Source organism: Macaca fascicularis, chromosome 3 (genome assembly GCF_037993035.2).
Source record: "Macaca fascicularis isolate 582-1 chromosome 3, T2T-MFA8v1.1".
Classification (NCBI taxonomy): Eukaryota; Metazoa; Chordata; class Mammalia; order Primates; family Cercopithecidae; genus Macaca; species Macaca fascicularis.
Genome location: NC_088377.1, coordinates 164112933 through 164131892, shown reverse-complemented (window position 1 = coordinate 164131892; position 18960 = coordinate 164112933). Strand labels below are relative to the sequence as shown.

The 18960-nt window shown below is 37.0% G+C and overlaps 1 protein-coding gene across 9 annotated transcripts in view; it reads left to right on the top strand.

Moving 5' to 3' along the window:
* Positions 1-18960, top strand: part of CADPS2 (calcium dependent secretion activator 2) — a 573333-nt gene that overhangs the window by 364453 nt on the left and 189920 nt on the right. The window lies entirely within an intron of this gene.

Below are 18960 nucleotides of genomic sequence, written 5' to 3'. Positions count from 1 at the left end.
ACTTCTGAATATTCTTATAAAGACAGTTTTGACCTTGTAGACCCTCTGAAAAGATCTTGGAGATCTCTGGGATTCCAAGACTATACCTTGAGAACCACTGCATCATTCTATATTTTATATATAAAGCATAATACATACAATCATTCATTTTGATATAAATATTATATTTGTACTAACTGGCATTTTAATGCAAATATGCTGCCATTTAATGCAAATATGCCACATTTAGTACAAATAAGCCAAAAAATCACCTGTTCACATAAATATGTTTTTAAGTCAACTTGCCTGGTATATATTTGTTTATGATTGGATTCTGAACATATATCAGAACGTGCAGTTTGGCTGACTCTTCTTTTGTAATCATGAATAACTTTGCTCATACTAATTAAGTTAAATTTATATTAAAGAATACCCTTCTAAGTAATAGTCACTCCAGTCCATGATAAATCCAAGCTATTTTGTTCCCAATATATGACAAGAGTATCACTCTTGGAATTCTTAACACAAAACATTCTGTAAAAATCTCATTGATTCCAATGGCACACATTAAACAAGCTTAACTGGACTAGATCAGAATGACATGGTAAAATGCCAAGGAAGGAAAATGATCATTTGCTGTCTTCCAGCGAGTACGTACAGCCATCCATCAATTGCTGGATAAAATTACTTTATTGATGTCCCATGATAGCCTGGTAACTCCATGAAAAGTGTGAAAACTCAGTGAAAAGTAATTTTATCTACATGGCAAACAATCAGCCTATTTTTTTTTTTCCTAGCTAAAAGGTAATCTCTTCTTACGTGATTAGAACTAATAGTCGGTCAACTTTAATAAAAGATACGTACACATGCACACACTGATTTAATTTTTTTATATAGAGCCCTAGCATTTGCTTTGAAAAAGGTTACCTGTTTGGGGTTGTGAGTGATCTATTTTTCAAAAACCTTAAGGCATCTTCTACAGTTTCCACATTTAGTTTCTTACATTGGTGCATGAATTTAAATGCATTTCCTAAGCAATTTTAGTATATATTTCTGGACGCTTATTTATATCTTGTGGATATATTTCACTCATATCTAATTCAACAAGGTTGTGTTAGTGACTTGTCTTTATCAAGTTTTTCTAAAGCATTCAGCTGACTTTTCATGGAAACAGCAGCTTTTTCAGTTATTTTATGCATTTATGTAAAATCTCATTTAACTACATAATTTCAGTAGCTAATGTTTTTAGCATAAACTAGTTTGGGAACAAACCCAGCTAAATTAGTAAGCATAGATCTTAACTGGTGGAAATAGGTATGAAAGAACATGGGAATGTAACCCAATAACCACAGATGTTTAGTATGTTATTTGCATTAGTCACTGGTTTTATTATTATTATTATTATTTGATTGTTTTAACTGATTTTTTGAATATGAAAGTTAGACTTTTGCAGATTAGTCTTAAGAGGTCAAATGATCACCTCATGCTTTTTGCCAGGTAAGGTTCCAAGTAATCCTTTGCCCCTTATCTTATTTTCTAGCATATGATCATAAGACTCAGAAGTTATAAGGCAAATATATATACTTTGATTATTACTCATAAGAGAGTTTAGAAATGAAGGAAGGGATTGTAATACTTTGAGACTATTAATTGGTGTGTTTTTGGGGGAAGATTAACCATGTCTTTGGGGAGCTAAAAGTGTTTTCTCAATAACAAAAATATGCTTTACATTTTAAAAGGGTTATCGAAGTTAATTCAAAGTAGGCAAACCCATATGTTTCATAATTTAAATTTAAGAAAGTACCACCAAATTATAATGAATTTGAATTTATTCTACCTGAGGTTTCTTCTTAAAATTTGAAGTCATGTTTAAGCATTATATATTTACTTTCTACACATATATGTGCATATATCCACATGCATTCATGCAGAGAATTCCATGCCCAAATGTACTGAGAATCTATGTCAGTATTCTGACAAGTTTTAAACACAAGTGAATCTTCCATTCAATTCCAAATGTAACAGGAAGGCAAATTGAAGGTACACACTTCAAAATCAAGATGGGTATGTATGGAGATTCAATGAGAATGACCCATTGGGAGGAACTGGGTAGTTTTTATTAGTATTTTTAAAGGCAGCTCTGATTCTATCCACACATAGTTTGTAAGTCCATACCTGCAGGCTGCATTATTGAAAGGTGAAGGAATCATTTTCATAGGGAGGAGTGTATACCCCTGCTGTGTCTGCCGCTGCCATCGGCAGAATGGTGCTCTGTTGATAATGTGAATCTCATCACCACTTGTGAGTGTGTATTATGAGTGATATCGCTGGAAATCCAACCATCAGCTCAAGAATTTGTACTCATAAAAATTGATTGAGAGTAAGGTTTGGCCAGCTGCAAAGTCATTGTTCAAAGTGAACACTCGAGGAGCCACTGAGGTGAAAAGACTTTTCAAAGACTCTCATGTAAACATTTAAATTGGAGTCAAAAGGTGGGAAAATAAATGATTTGTTAATATTGAGTGTTTTTTTGGCTTCTAAGTAAGATCATTTTGGTATCTGTTTATATTCTGATGCCAATGTAGTTATAGTAATAAATAGATTTTAATGCTTTCTAAGAGGCTTCTTTTTTTAATGAAGGTAAATTTTGGTTCAAGCCAAATTGAAAGAACAGTGATTTTGAAGAATATGCTTGAAATACTACCAGAATTAAACTTGTATATGTTTGTTACTTACTTTTCTTGTGCTTGTTCAGTGTTTTTGTATTAGATTTGGATGATATAATTGGTGTAAAGTACTTAAGATACTTTAATATATTGTAGTTCATTATAATAAAATAATTTGATACCTTTAACACTCTGAATTTGAGATTTGAGAAAACCAAGTATTACTTCATTTTATATTCTAATGCCTATTCAAAAATGTATGTCCCAGGTATTCTATATTCTGTAGTAAAAAAAAAAAATTCTGAAGCACTCCCCAATTAACATAATTATTGCTATATTAAATCTAATTAAGCAATTACTTTGTGGCAAGCATTTATGTAAAACATTTGTAATACTTTATCTTATCAGAATAAGCCTATGAGGGTAGGTATTATTATTATACCCATTGTACAGATAAGAAAATAATACAAAGAGGGGTTTTGGAACTTACTTAGGATTGGGCAGTTTAGTAAGTGGTAGAGTCAAGCAAATCCAGTTCTGTCAAACTTCTATTTTCTCTGCCATACTGCTATGATTACATTGATGCTCATAACTACAGTTGATCTGAAGACAAACAGATACATGATGAATCACTATGGATCATTCATTTCAAGAAGTACAAAACAGTGTTACTCTATTAGAAAAATGGCCAGGGAGTGATGACATAATGAGTCCTGTGCTCATGAAGGCCACTGACTGTGTGACATCATTGGAAACTGAGTAGACGTCTGTATTGTTTTGGCCTTGTATCAAAGTGTTCACTGCTTGTTGTTGATGTGTCAGAATCATGACTTGAAGTTGCTGCAAACAACAGCAGGCTATCAAGACATAATGTTAATTACATATCAGCTGAGTTGGCATGGGATGTAAACAGTCAGCCATGCCACAGAGTGATCCATACCTGCTGCAGATATATGAGAGGCACTCTGTTAGTGAGATGTCATCAAGATCTGCTTTCAACATAAAGAAGTGGCTGCCCATCCTATGATTTCTGAAATATTCAGCACACATGGGGCCCCACTACAGCTGACTCCTCTCACTCACTTGAGAATGAAACTACCACCTGAAGAACGTGAAATTCAGTTATATGCTCCAGGTTTAGTCTGGGACACTAGCTGATGTTTGCTTATGGCAGTAAGATAAAGTGAAATGAACAGACACATTGTTGCCAAATCAAGAAAATCATGGCATAATGACTTTTTAGCTTTATGCTTTAAATTGGATTAAAATTTACAAACCCAGGACATGCTCAGCGTAGGATAAAAATCAAATCATGCAATTTTTATGGTAGAAAATCAAAGGCCTCTTCGACACTCCTGCTGGCACTACCACCTTAGTCTACTATCCTTTGCAAAAGTATTCAAGTAGCCATTGCTAGTAGTGTGGCCTTCCAAACTTGTTTGGAAGGAGTTAGGCACCTTTAATTCATCACTGTGTGAAACACACATCCACTCATTCCTAATGGAATCATTTCATGTATTTTTATTCTATGAGTTGCTTTGTTTCCCCTTTAAAATATATCCATGAGAAGTTGCCATATCAACATATAAGAATCTATTTAATGCCAGGTGCCGTGAATCCCAGCATGTTAGGAGGCTGAAGCAGGAGAATCACTTGAGGCCAGGAGTTCAAGACTGCAGTAGGCCATGATTGCACTGCTGCACTCTAGCCTGGGTAACAGAGCAAAACCCTGTCTAAAAAAAAAAAAAAAAAAAAAAAAAAAAAAAAAACCCACAACCAAACAACAACCAAAAAAAAACCTTTTAAGTGAATAAATAAATAACTGGATTCTATATTATAAATTTACATACTTTTAACAGTCCTCCTTGTTTGAACATTTAAGTTTTTTAAATTAAACAATGCTACTTTGAATGTTGTTTTTGTTGTGGAGGAGAAAAAAGTAATGCCACTATCAATATATGTGTAATTCTTGTATATTAATCTTCATATATATGTGGGAGTATTCTTATAGAAATGAAATAATTGCTGGCTAAAAATCCACAAACGTTTACATTTTGTGAGCTTAATTTTTTTTGAAAATTGTTCTACAAGATTCCATTTCAAATTGCTCTGAGTGTGTACATGTGTATTTCTGTGTATTTGTATGCATTCATATGCATATATATGTCTTTATATCTACAGGTATGTGTATAAAATCTCCTACACAAGTAGTGTGTCTGAATCTGTGCATAGTGGAGAATCTGTAAATATTTGTTAAGTAAATGAATATTCCTCCTTTAATTTAGGTTCCTTCCCAAACCTCTGTAAGGAATATGAAATTGACTTCTATTTGAACATACTTAAATAAAAACCTAGGTGTCATGTTTGATCCCTCTTTTTTCCTTATCCTCATGGCAGAAAAGATTGCTATTCCATAGCAAAAACAACATTCCATTTACATCCCATCATCTCCATCTTCTTCACTATCATAGTAGTTGAAACCACCATCATCTTCACATGGATTCCTACAATGGCATCCTAGCTGTTCTCTCTGCTTCCACTTCCATCCTTCTTAACAATCTGTTCTTCACATTGTGGGATGATCTATTTGAAGCATAACTCACATTATGACAATTTCCTGCTTAAATCCTTCCAGGGACTCCCTTTGCACTTAGAATAGCTCATAGAGGAGGTCCTAAATATTCTGGCCTCAAGCTTCCTCTTTGAATAGTTATTTCGTGTCACTGAGCTACATCTTGACTTCTAAAACTCTTTCCTCAGATTAATTACAGTGCCAAGAGTAGGAGTTTAGCACCTTCAAGTCACCAGATAGCCCCACCAAAGGCACCTCAAATAAATATATAAACTGGGGTTATTTTTAAGTGTCATTGTTGTGTAAATACACCTTTGGATTAAGTCCCTTACTTTTCTTCCACCTAGCTTGTTAGGCCACCCTTAACCCCCTCTGTAGAAATTCTGAACATTCTACAGCTTTTATTTTCCTCATGTCTGGCTCATTCCTTCATGTCCATTTAGATATCAGTTCAAATGTTGCCTTTTCAAATGTGCCTTTTCCACCCAGGCAACCTGAAGTACCCCTCAGCTCATTCCCTGTCGCATTCTTCTGTTTGATATTGTTAGGGGCATTTATCTCCAATTAATTTTTTTTACATTCATATGTTTATCGTTATTTTTGTTATTATCTCTTTACCCCTTCTAGAATGTATGTTCCATGAAAAGAAGGACTTTATCTTTCTTTTAGTGTACTTTATCTGTGGAACGTTAAACACTGCCTGGTACATGAGTAGAAACTAAGTATTTGTTAAGTAAATAAATATATGCAAATCTTTCTCAACATTGTTCCGAAAAGAATGACTTTCTTTTCTCTAATTTGTACACCAAATGCTAAATCTTTTTACACCATTTGAACAAGACAGTTAACAATAAATATTCCTGTCCAGTCTTTCTGGATCTTGAAGATTTATTCATTTTTCATGATTAAATTCAGCTCTGGTTTAGTTTGGTTTTTTAAATAACTCCAGCAGCACCTTTGGCCTCTGCCAAGAACATTTCCAGCTAAGGATTTTTAAAGCCTTAATCTTCACTGAAATTAGATGGTGGCAGTTGCTAAGCTGCCAGCTGTTAACATGATCCCTGCAGTAGGAATACAACATACAAACCGAAATGCTGTGGTCTCTAGAATCCCATAGTTAGCACTTACATGTGTGGACACAGACAGGTGTTGCACAGGTTGGCAATTGAGAACAAAATGGGAGGTTTCGTATACCAGATACAGATACCTTATGGTACTACAGCAACTTAGGTGTCCTATCAAAAGCAGTGATGCTAAAACCTGATTTCATGCTGTCCCCAGATTAAACTCTGTTCATATCTCCCAATTCTCAACAAATCCATTCTTTACAGAGTTATTAAGAGTGGATTGGGTAAAAGATATTGAATGTTTGTCATTGCTGTGCTTCCACTGAAGGGATTTTCAATTTCAATATAGTAAATTATATAAGCTTTGTTCAGAAATACACAAGTAAGCTCATAAATGAAAACAAATACCAGATCAGAATAGGTCAAATCACCTGTTTCTATCTAATTCCCTGGCATGTGGTGATGAGGCAGAGTAGAGGCTGCAAGACTGCCTCTAACTGGGAGCACAGGGAACAGGGTGACCCCTGCTAGTCTTTCAGCAGCATATTTTAACTATTAGCACGAACTGATACAGGTCTGAGTACAACTTCTCCAGATTACCTGTGAACTGGTAACTGGCTAGTAAATCAGCAGCTACAGGTGTTAATACTATTCAGGGACACTTGAATTTACCCTGTGGGTTTGTTCTATTTCTGGCCTTGGGAATGTGATTTATCATGACCTTGCAAAGGGGATGGATAAAAGTAAGATCTCTTGGGGTACTAAAGGAACTAAAAGAAGGATGAAATATGGCAACATTTTGTGGAAATAGAACCAGGAATCAGCGAGCCCAAAAGATAGCATTAATAGGTTGTAGCTTCTGGAGTCGATGTATTCGAAAAGCCAGATTGCACCTTTTTCAGTTGTCTCATGGGTCACATTTCCTAATTGTCAGTGACAGCTTTGTTAGTTGTTGGTATTTTATTACTCTTCCATCTGTACTCTTTGTTATCTCTCTAGGCCCAATTATCTGTGACAGAGTCTAGGTCTGTTGGGTGATGTTTTAGATATTAAACAAAATATTAAAGAAGTTAAAAGCTAAAGGCAAATGTTTCAATACTTTGCCATTTAAGTGACCATGCCTCTAGAAATGGAGTGATTCCTCTAAACCTGAAGTTTCTGACTTGTTGATTTTTGTTGTTGTATCTTAAAGACTTGTTAAATTGGTACTTACAACTTTATATCTTCAGCATGTTAGAAAATAATTGTCTCATTTAAAGCTAGCTAGAGATACAATACTTAGAGCATAAAACGGCAACTTCAAGTTGTACTTCAGGTTATGTGAAGAAAAATGCACATTAATGTGAGCATTTCACCTCACATGGTTTTTGACAACTAATTTATAAGGCTAGATCATAAATAGCAAGTAAATTTTTAATGTTTTTGGTGGGTTACACACATCAAGTCTGTACTCTTTAACACATGACAATATGAACATGTTGATTATGTAAAGAGCTTTTGAAAGTAATCAACATTTGGTTTTTAAGAAAGCAATAATTTTTAAAAGACATTATAATGTATATTTAAGATAATGTCCATTAGAAATAGACAAATGTAGCATCTAAAACTACATTTAGATGTATTATCACTTTTCCTCACTTTCGCAGTTTCTTATAAATTTACATATTCTTCCATGAAGCATCTTCATCAACACAGCCACTATGTTCTTTGTTTGCTGATAAAAATGTGAAAACAGACTGGGCATGGTGATGACACCTATAATCCCAGCTACTCCAGAAACTGAGATTGCTTGAGGCCAGGAGTTTGAGACCAACCTGGACAATGTAGTGAGACACTGTCTCTCTATATTTTTAAAATTAACTGGGCATGGTGGCATGCACCTGTAGTCCGTTACTTGGGAGGCTGAGGTGGGAGGATCACTTGAGACCAGGAATTTGAGGTTACAGTGAGCTATCAGTGCGCCACTGCACTCCAGCCTAGGTGACAGAATGAGATCCTGTCTCTCAAAAAGAAAAAGAAAAGAAACATCCCCTGAGAGTGGGAAGAAAGGTAAGGGTGGGGAGAGCCAAGCGAGGCCAGGAGACAGAAGTCAGAAACATGGAGCGTCAGCCGCCCTCAGCTCATTCACAGTGTGGAAGCATGTGGTTTGAAGAGAGTTCAATCCCCAAGTCAGTCAGGTGCTCACTGTGTTATAGTAACACCTGCATCCGGTACCCAAAATGAAACAGTTCTTCTAAGAGTCAAAAAGAATAAAGTGAGAGAAGGACGGTGGCTCCCTGACAACCGAATTAGATTCACTGGGAGACCACTGTGTAACAGGCATGCATTGTGCTAGGCGCTCCCACGTCAGTTCTCTCCAATTCTCTCAAAACCCTGTGAGGTCTATTATTGTTTTCTTATGTTACAGAAAAATGAGATATACAAAACTTAAAATGATTTTTCTAAAGCCTTCTCAAAAATAAGTATGAAAGAATAAGGATGAGTAAGTAATTGAGGGGATAAAATGAAAGTGGAATTTGCATTTGACATGGCAGATTCATCTGTTAAACGTGGTTTATCTTCCCTTCACTTCCAGTTGAAATGCCTTAATATGATTGTCTTCAGAGCGGCCTTTCTGACCACACTATTGAAAATAGAATGTTTTTAATGTCTCTTTCCTCTGCTTTGTTTTCCTGCAAAACAATTCACCACCCAAAATTATTTTCAGTAGCTCCTTAATTGTAATTCACTTATCTTCTCCATTCTCACTCTGTGAGATGGCTTTCTCCCCCCAATTCTGAGGCACTTGTTTACCCAAAGCCTGAAAGAATTAACTGTAGATGCATGATAAATATTTGGTGGATGAATAAGTGCACGGATGAATAAATGCACGGATGAATGAATGAGAGGGAGGAAAAAAGTACCCATAAGAACACGAGGGGAGATACAGAGGTTATAAATACACAAGAAACTAAATTCAGTAACTTACTATTTTGTTTAGTATGACTAATCCACAGATCTCAAAAGACATCAAGGAAGGAGTATATGTCTGTAAAAGACAACATAGGAAAGAACAATCATATTAGTCTTTAACCGTTTTGCCAATATGTCCCTTAAAATAATTTTATACAACTCTAGATCCTCCTGAGTCTTTCATCATGAGTTTGAATAGTTGCAGTGGGTATCAGTTTCTAAGATAAAACTACTAAATCATTCAGCAACATGTTCAATAGAATCTAAATACTTTTGTGATTTTATATCTACTTGCAATCATTGAAAATTTTATTGGCCGTGCACAGTGGCTCATGCCTGTAATCCCAGCATTTGGGGAGGCCGAGGTGGGCAGATCATGAGGTCAGGAGTTCAAGACCAGCCTGGCCAGCCTGGTGAAACCCCGTCTCTAACGAAAATACAAAAATTAGCCAGCCAGGCATGGTGGCACATGCCTGTAATCCCAGCTACTCGTGAGACTGAGGCAGGAGAATCGCTTGAACCCAGGAGGTAGAAGTTGCAGTGAGCCGAGATCATGCCACTGCACTCCAGCCTAGGCGACAGAGTGAGACGCCGTCTCAAAAAAAAAAAGAAAGAAATTTAGTTTTTTTCTCCTCGAAGTCTTATTTCTATTGTGCTTTCCCAGCAGAATATTATTCTTATGAAATAAGTGTCATGGCTCAAAATCTTGATCACTCTGTCATGCTTCTCTACAATTAAAAAAAATCTATAAAATTGGACTTAAAAAAAGTTTCTGTAACCAAAAAGCCCCCCCAAAAAAGAAAAAATATACAATTCACATTGCTGAACATATTTAAAGGAGAATTCTTGACATTTGAGAGATAAATGAGTATGACTTCAGAAATGTGAAACTTAAGATGTAGAAGAATTAGAATAGTAATGAAAAAAACATATATAGTTTATTTTACTCTTGTAAAATATTTTGGCAGCTCAATTAAACATGAAAAATGATTCCTGAAATAGATTATAGAAATATAATGAAGTAGTTATTACAAAATGTGAATCCTAAACTCTAGACTTTGTCAAAATAATGAATGGAACAATAAAACAGGTTCTATTCCTCATGTTATATAGAGCCAGTGAAAAAAATTATTTTTTCAATAAATAGAGAAAATATGGGTTATGTCTTTAAAACTTTTAAAGAAACTATTATAATATAAAAATTAAATGCTAAGAAAACTTTAATTACCGAATAATAGAAGATAAAGAGGACAAAAAAGCAAGACAAAATATATTAGTTCTTATTATAAATAAGTTAAATGGACCTGTTAACAGTCAGATTCTCAGAATGAGATAATAATCTAAAGGGATGACAATATTAATTTCAGAATGAAATTTAAGAGAAAAATTATTAAACACCTCCAAAGATTACAATTTTATGTTAAGGATATTAACAATTACTATAAAACAAATGATGGTGATTTATTGAACACATACCTGAGAAAAGAGAAATAATAAAGGTGTAATGCCTTGAATTATTTGCTATCACCTTTAGTGATTTTTGATGATGGATTCAGTGCTATCTGAAACAATAACTTCGCCAGAAATTAAGAGGCAATTGTCTTGCTATTCAGGAATACAGTTGTTTTTAAGTTTCAGAATGAGAATGTATAAAATAATATGCTATATTGAAAAGAATCTCCATTGAACTACAGAGTTGTGTTGTAGACTCAAGGTGACTTTTTTTTTTTTTTTTTTTTTTTTTGAGGCGGAGTCTTACTCTGTCAACCAGTCTGGGGTGCGGTGGTGGTGCGATCTCAGCTCACTGCAACCTCCACCCACCAGGTTCAAGCAATTCTCCTGCCTCAGCCTCCCGAGTAGCTGGGACTACAGGTGTGTACCACCACGCCCAGCTAATTTTTTGTATTTTTAGTAGAGATGGTGTTTCACTACCGTCTCTATGATACATTTTCTATGGTGTTAGCCAGGATGGTCTCGATCTCCTGATCTTATGATCCGCCTGCCTCGGCCTCCCAAACCACTGGGATTACAGGCGTGAATCACCACGCCCAGCCAAGGTGACCCTTTTTATCTGGGTGACCTTGGAAAGTTACTTCCCTCATCGATGAAAGCTGAAGTTTAGACCACAGTCTCAAGAGCCCAGATCTTGTCTCTCAATGCTAGCGTGAGAGAATTACTCGGAGTATAGTATTTCATTTTCTTTACAATGAAGCTTGGTTCTTTATTTAACTACTTATGATTTAGTGAGTTTTGAATCCTCTAAACATCATAGTTTTAAATTTCCAAATGTAATATCTTCAAATCCTTGCTACATACTCAAAATCTATAATTCTGTCACATGTAATAATGATTTTTTTGTTTTTGAGACAGAGTTCACTCTGTCACCCAGACTGGAGTTCAGTGGTGCCATCATGACTCACTGCCACCTTGAATCCCTGGACCTAAGTGATCCTCCCACCTTATCCTCCCAAGTAGCTGGGACTACAGGCATACGCCATCATGCCTAACTGATTTTTAAAGTTTTTTTTAGAGATGGGGGTCTCGTTTTGTTGCCTAGGCTGGTCTTGAACTCCTGGCCTCAAGTGTTCATCTTACCTCGGCCTCCCAAAGTGCTGGGATTCCAGGTACAAGCCACTGTGCCTGGCCTAGATTTAGAATTAAATTATACATTTTATTATGTTCTATTACAATTCCAAACACACCACTTTTTCCTGACTTGTTTTCAGTTCACAATACCTTTCAATATTTTTGCTTTAGCTTTTTCTCCAAGTACTAATACATAAAATATAAAAATATCTCACTACTTACATAAGCCAGATATTTTTGTGAAGGTAAGAATGTCTTTGTAATGTGAATAATAACTCCCTAATTAGTTATTTCCTAAGTTATTGTTTTTGATTCTGTGTTAATTTTGTTTTTTTCCCCAAATTTCCTTAATATTTTGATGTCTTTCTTGTAACTATGGTCACATCATAGCTATCTACGTATCCTGAAAGGGTAAGCCTGGTTTCTCCATGGCTCTGACATCTGTGTCCATAACATAACGGGGTACTCAAGACCTACTTGCATGAGGGAATGTTTACTGCTTCTTGAGTGTTTTCAGTAGAGTGTATGACATTTAAAAATCAAATGTCTTTTGTTATAGTAAGTGGAAGAGGATACGTTTAAGAGTACAAGTTGAGTTATGTGTGCTGTTAAACTGTTAGTATTTGTTTTTTATTTTTTTAACAAGATAAATACGTGGTTTATACTTTCAAAAATAGTACATTTTCAAATATGGTAGAATATTTACTGAATTGAAATAAATTAAATTTCATGCCAAAATACAGAAGCAGGGACTCTGTGCCACACACTGTGTGGAAGCCATTTTATACGTATTATGAAGAAACTGAGTCAAAAACAAAGAAATGACAAACAAGGTTAGAATGGTAAAGCGAACAAATTTGTAAAAAATTTGGAAAAAAGAGTAGGGGTTTATTAGATTGAGAAATAGGTAGAAATGGAATTTTAAACCTAAAGATGATATTCTTCTGCTTGGCAGTTCAGGTGAGGAACTGAATTAAAGTGGGTGAGTCTTGCTGGATGGTCCATCTGGAGTACTTTACGCAGCAGTAGCTGTAGATTGCAGCTAGTCATTGATGGAGATGTTTGTGAGCCATGCAGGGAAGGCAGACCTTCCCATGCCCTTCATCTCTCTCCCAGCAGGTTCCAGATTGTTCATGTGGTGATGTGTCAGGAGACTTTATAGTCAGGTTTTTAAGATTCTTCCCAATAAGAGAAGGAGATGAGACACTGTGAATTAGCTGCTCAATATATTTCCTATTATTTCAATAGTTGACTATAAAAGTATTACTTTGTAAAGGTCCCCTGGTGTTGAATAATTATAATTTAAATATGCATAAGACACATTTTACACAGTGTGTTTAGTTGCATACACTAACCCCATCATCATAGTTTCTTCTTTTCTTTTCTGAAATGTAGTGAAAAGGACTTACACAGTTTTTCTCATACATATAAAAGTTAGACTTACTATTCGGAAAGTTCATAAAGCAAAATTAAAATGAAAGGATTGGTCAAAAGATTTAAATTGGTAGTTTTGGCTAGACTTAAAGGTAATAGTAAGAATTCCTTTTCAGCCAATACCTAGAAATGCTGAATAAAATATAGTGCCCATCTTTTTAAATACGTAGGTCAACTGCAAGAAAAAAAGAAAAACTTTAGAGACCAAAAACAACTAGAATAGTTATGATTGTGAGTTGACATTGTGGCTACAATAGTGCTGGAATTTGAAATTAGTGGATGTTGATGTTGTTAGGCAGGCACTTGGGATTTTATTGCTCATGCAGAGAAAGAAGACGTACCATGAAGTATTCTTAAAGTGGGTATTTGGAACAGAAATCTTATAAAGAACGTAAAAGAACCAGATCTCAGTGAAATGATGGACTAGGAAAAAAAATCTACCCTTGGGCAATTAATCTTGTGTTTGGGCTTAAGCTCTGAATGTGCAGAAAAATTAACCCTCAGAATTTTTAAGTATTAGCTTGTACTCAAAGAATGTTGAAGTCCCAGTTTATTTTATTAAATATAAGAGAAATACCTAAGTTAGGAAATTAACATGAAAAGCACTCCTGAATTGGTGATGACCATGGAGCAGCTGGCATTTTTAAAAGTTGCTTTTTCAGTCGGGAGCAAGATGGCCGAATAGGAACAGCTCCAGCCTCCAGCTCCCAGTGCGAGCGACACAGAAGATGGGTGATTTCTGCATTTTCAACTGACGTACCAGGTTCATCTCACTGGGGAGTGCTGGACAATCCGTGCTGGTCAGCTAGTGCAGCCTAACCAGCGAGAGCTGAAGCAGGGCGAGGCATCCCCTCACCTGGGAAGCGCAAGGGGGAAGGGAATCCCTTTTCCTAGCCAAGGGAAACTGAGACACACAACACCTGGAAAATCAGGTAACTCCCACCCTAATACTGCGCTTTACCAAGGGTCTTAGCACACGGCACACCAGGAGATTATATCCCACACCTGGCCTGGAGGGTCCCATGCCCGCAGAGCCTCCCTCATTACTAGCACAGCAGTCTGAGACCTAACTGCAAGGCGGCAGTGAGGCTGGGGGAGGGGCGCCCGCCATTGCTGAGGCTTAAGTAGGTAAACAAAGCCTCCAGGAAGCTCGAACTGGGTGGAGCCCACAGCAGCTCAAGGAGGCCTGCCTGTCTCTGTAGACTCCACCCAGAAGTGGAGTCTGACAGCTGTCTGACAGCTTTGAAGAGAGCAGTGGATCTCCCAGCATGGAAGTTGAGATCTGAGAACGGATAGACTACCTGCTTAAGTGGGTCCCTGACCCCTGAGTAGCCTAACTGGGAGACATCCCCTACTAGGTGCAGACCGACACCTCACACCTCACACAGCGGGGTGCACCCCTGAGACGAAGCTTCCAGAGCAAGAATCAGACGGCAGCACTCACTGTTCAGCAATATTCTATCTTCTGCAGCCTCTGCTACTGATACCCAGGCAAACAGGGTCTGGAGTGGACCTCAAGCAATCTCCAGCAGACCTACAACTGAGGGTCCTGACACTTAGAAGGAAAACTAACAAACAGGAAGCACACCCACACCAAAACCCCATCAGTACGTCACCATCATCAAAGACCAGAGGCAGATAAAACCACAAAGATGGGGAAAAAGCAGGGCAGAAAAGCTGGAAATTCAAAAAATCAGAGCGCATCTCCCCCTCCAAAGGAACACAGCTCATCACCAGCAACGGATCAAAGCCGGACAGAGAATGACTTTGACGACTCGTGAGGAGGCTTCAGTCGATCAAACTTCTCAGAGCTAAAGGAGGAACTACGTAACCAGCGCAAAGAAACTAAAAATCTTGAAAAAAAGAATGGAAGAATGGATAACTAGAATAATCAATGCAGAGAAGCCCATAAACGAACTGACAGAGAGAAAAACCATGACACGAGAGATAGGTGACAAATGCACGAGCTTCAGTAACCGACTCAATCAACTGGAAGAAAGAGTATCAATGATTGAAGATCAAATGAATGAAATGAAGCGAGAAGAGAAGTCTAGAGAAAAAAAAGGAAAAAGAAATGAACAAAGCCTCCAAGAAATATGGGATTATGTGAAAAGACCAAATCTACATCTGATTGGTGTGTCTGAAAGTGAGGGGGAAAATGGAACCAAGTTGGAAAACACTCTTCAGGATATCATCCAGGAGAACTTCACCAACCTCATAAGGCAGGCCAACATTCAAATTCAGGAAATACAAAGAACGCCACAGAGATACTGCTTGAGAAGAGCAACTCCAAGACACATAATTGTCAGATTCACCAAAGTTGAAATGAAGGAAAAACTGTTAAGGGCATCCAGAGAGAAAGGTCGGGTTACCCACAAAGGGAAACCCATCAGACTAACAGCAGATTTCTCGGCAGAAACTCTACAAGCCGGAAGAGAGTGGGGGCCAATATTCAACATTCTTAAAGAAAAGAATTTTCAACCCAGAATTTCATATCCAGCCAAACTAAGTTTCATAAGTGAAGGAGAAATAAAATCCTTTACAGACAGCCAAATGCTTAGTGATTTTGTCACTACCAGGCCTGCCCTACAAGAGATCCTGAAGGAAGCACTAAACATGGAAAGGAACAACCGGTACCAGTCATTGCAAAAACATGCCAAAATGTAAAGACCATCAATGCTATGAAGAAACTGCATCAACAAACAAGCAAAATGACCAGCTAATATCACAATGACAGGATCAAGTTCACATATATCAATATTAACCTTAAAAGTAAATGGGCTAAATGGTCCAATTAAAAGACACAGACTGGCAAATTGGATAAAGTCAAGACCCATCTCACATGCAGAGACACACATAGGCTCAAAATAAAGTGATGGAGGAAGATCTACCAAGGAAATGGAGAACAAAAGAAAGCAGGGGTTGCAATCCTAGTCTCTGATAAAACAGACTTTAAACCATCAAAGATCAAAAGAGACAAAGAAGGCCATTGCAAAATGGTAAAGGGATCAATTCAACAGGAAGAGCTAACTACCCTAAATATACATGCGCCCAATACAGGAGCACCCAGATTCATAAAGCAAGTCCTTAGAGACTTACAAAGAGACTTAGACTCCCATACAATAATAATGGGAGACTTCAACACCCCACTGTCAACATTAGACAGATCAACGAGACACAAAGTTAACAAGGATATCCAGGAATTGAACTCAACTCTGCACCGAGAGGACCTAATAGACATCTACAGAACTCTCCACCCCAAATCAACAGAATATACATTCTTCTCAGCACCACATCGTACTTATTCTAAAATTGACCACATAGTTGGAAGTAAAGCACTCATCAGCAAATGTCAAAGAACAGAAATTATAACAAACTGTCTCTCAGACCACAGTGCAATCAAACTAGAACTCAGTACTAAGAAAACCAATCAAAACTGCTCAACTACATGGAAACTGAACAACCTGCTCCTGAATGACTGCTGGGTACATAACGATATGAAGGCAAAATAAAGATATTCTTTGAAACCAATGAGAACAAAGATACAACATACCAGAATCTCTGGGACACATTTAAAGCAGTGTGTAGAGGGAAATTTATAGCACTAAATGCCCACAAGAGAAAGCAGGAAAGTTCTAAAATTGATACCTTAACATCACAATTAAAAGAACTAGAGAAGCAAGAGCAAACACATTCGAAAGCTAGCAGAAGGCAAGAAATAACTAAGATCAGAGCAGAACTGAAGGAGATAGACACACAAAAAAACCCTCCAAAAAATCAGTGAATCCAGGAGCTGGTTTTTTGCAAAGATCAACAAAATTGATAGACCGTTAGCAAGACTAGTAAAGAAGAAAAGAGAGAAGAATCAAATAGATGCAATTAAAAATGATAAAGGGAATATCACCACTGACCCCACAGAAATACAAACTACCATCAGACAATACTATACACACCTCTATGCAAATAAACTAGAAAACCTAGAAGAAATAGGTAATTTCCTGGACACTTACACTCTCCTAAGACTAAACCAGGAAGAAGTTGAATCCCTGAATAGACCAATAGCAGGCTCTGAAATTGAGGCAATAATTAATAGCCTACCAACCAAAAAAAGTCCAGGACCAGATGGATTCACAGCCAAATTCTACCAGAGGTACAAGGAGGAGCTGGTACCATTCCTTCTGAAACTATTCCAATCAATAGAAAAAGAGGGAATCCTCCCTAACTCATTTTATGAGGCCAACATCATCCTGATACCAAAGCCTTGCAGAGACACAACAAAAAAAGAGAATTTTAGACAATATCCCTGATGAACATCGATGCAAAAATCCTCAATAAAATACTGGCAAACCGAATCCAGCAGCACATCAAAAAGCTTATCCACCATGATCGAGTGGGCTTCATCCCTGGGATGCAAGCCTGGTTCAACATGTGCAAATCAATAAACGTAATCTAGCATATAAACAGAACCAAAGACAAAAACCACATGATTATCTCAATAGATGCAGAAAAGGCCTTTGACAAAATTCAACAGCCCTTCATGCTAAAAGCTCTCAATAAATTTGGTAGTGATGGAACATATCTCAAAATAGTAAGAGCTATTTATGCCAAACCCACAGCCAACATCATACTGAATGGGCAAAAACTGGAAGCATTCCCTTTGAAAACTGGCACAAGACAGGGATGCCCTCTCTCACCACTCCTATTCAACATAGTGTTGGAAGTTCTGGCTAGGGCAATCAGGCAAGAAAAAGAAATAAAGGGTATTCACTTAGGAAAAGAAGAAGTCAAATTGTCTCTCTTTGCAGATGACATGATTGTATATTTAGAAAACCCCATCATCTCAGCCCAAAATCTCCTTAAGCTGATAAGCAACTTCAGCAAAGTCATAGGATACAAAATTAATGTGCAAAAATCACAAGCATTCTTATACATCAGTAACAGACAAACAGAGAGCCAAATCAGGAATGAACTTCCATTCACAATTGCTTCAAAGAGAATAAAATACCTAGGAATCCAACTTCCAAGGGATGTAAAGGACCTCTTCAAGGAGAACTACAAACCACTGCTCAGTGAAATAAAAGAGGACACAAATGGAAGAACATACCATGTTCATTGATAGGAAGAATCAATATCGTGAAAATGTCCATACTGCCCAAGGTAATTTATAGATTCAATGCCATCCCCATTAAGCTACCAATGAGTTTCTTCACAGAATTGGAAAAAACTGCTTTAAAGTTCATATGGAACCAAAAAAGAGCCTGCATTGCCAAGACAATCCTAAGTCAAAAGAACAAAGCTGGAGGCATCACGCTACCTGACTACAAACTATACTACAAGGCTACAGTAACCAAAACATCATGGTACTGGTACCAAAACAGAGATATAGACCAATGGAACAGAACAGAGTCCTCAGAAATAATACCACACATCTACAGCCATCTGATCTTTGACAAAACTGACAAAAAAACAAGAAATGAGGAAAGGATTCCCTATTTAATAAATGATGCTGGGAAAATTGGCTAGCTATAAGTAGAAAGCTGAAACTAGATCCTTTCCTTACTCCTTATATGAAAATTAATTCAAGATGGATTAGAGACTTAAATGTTAGACCTAAAACCATAAAAACCCTAGAAGAAAACCTAGGTAATACCATTCAGGACATAGGCATGGGTAAGGACTTCATGTCTAAAACACCAAAAGCAAT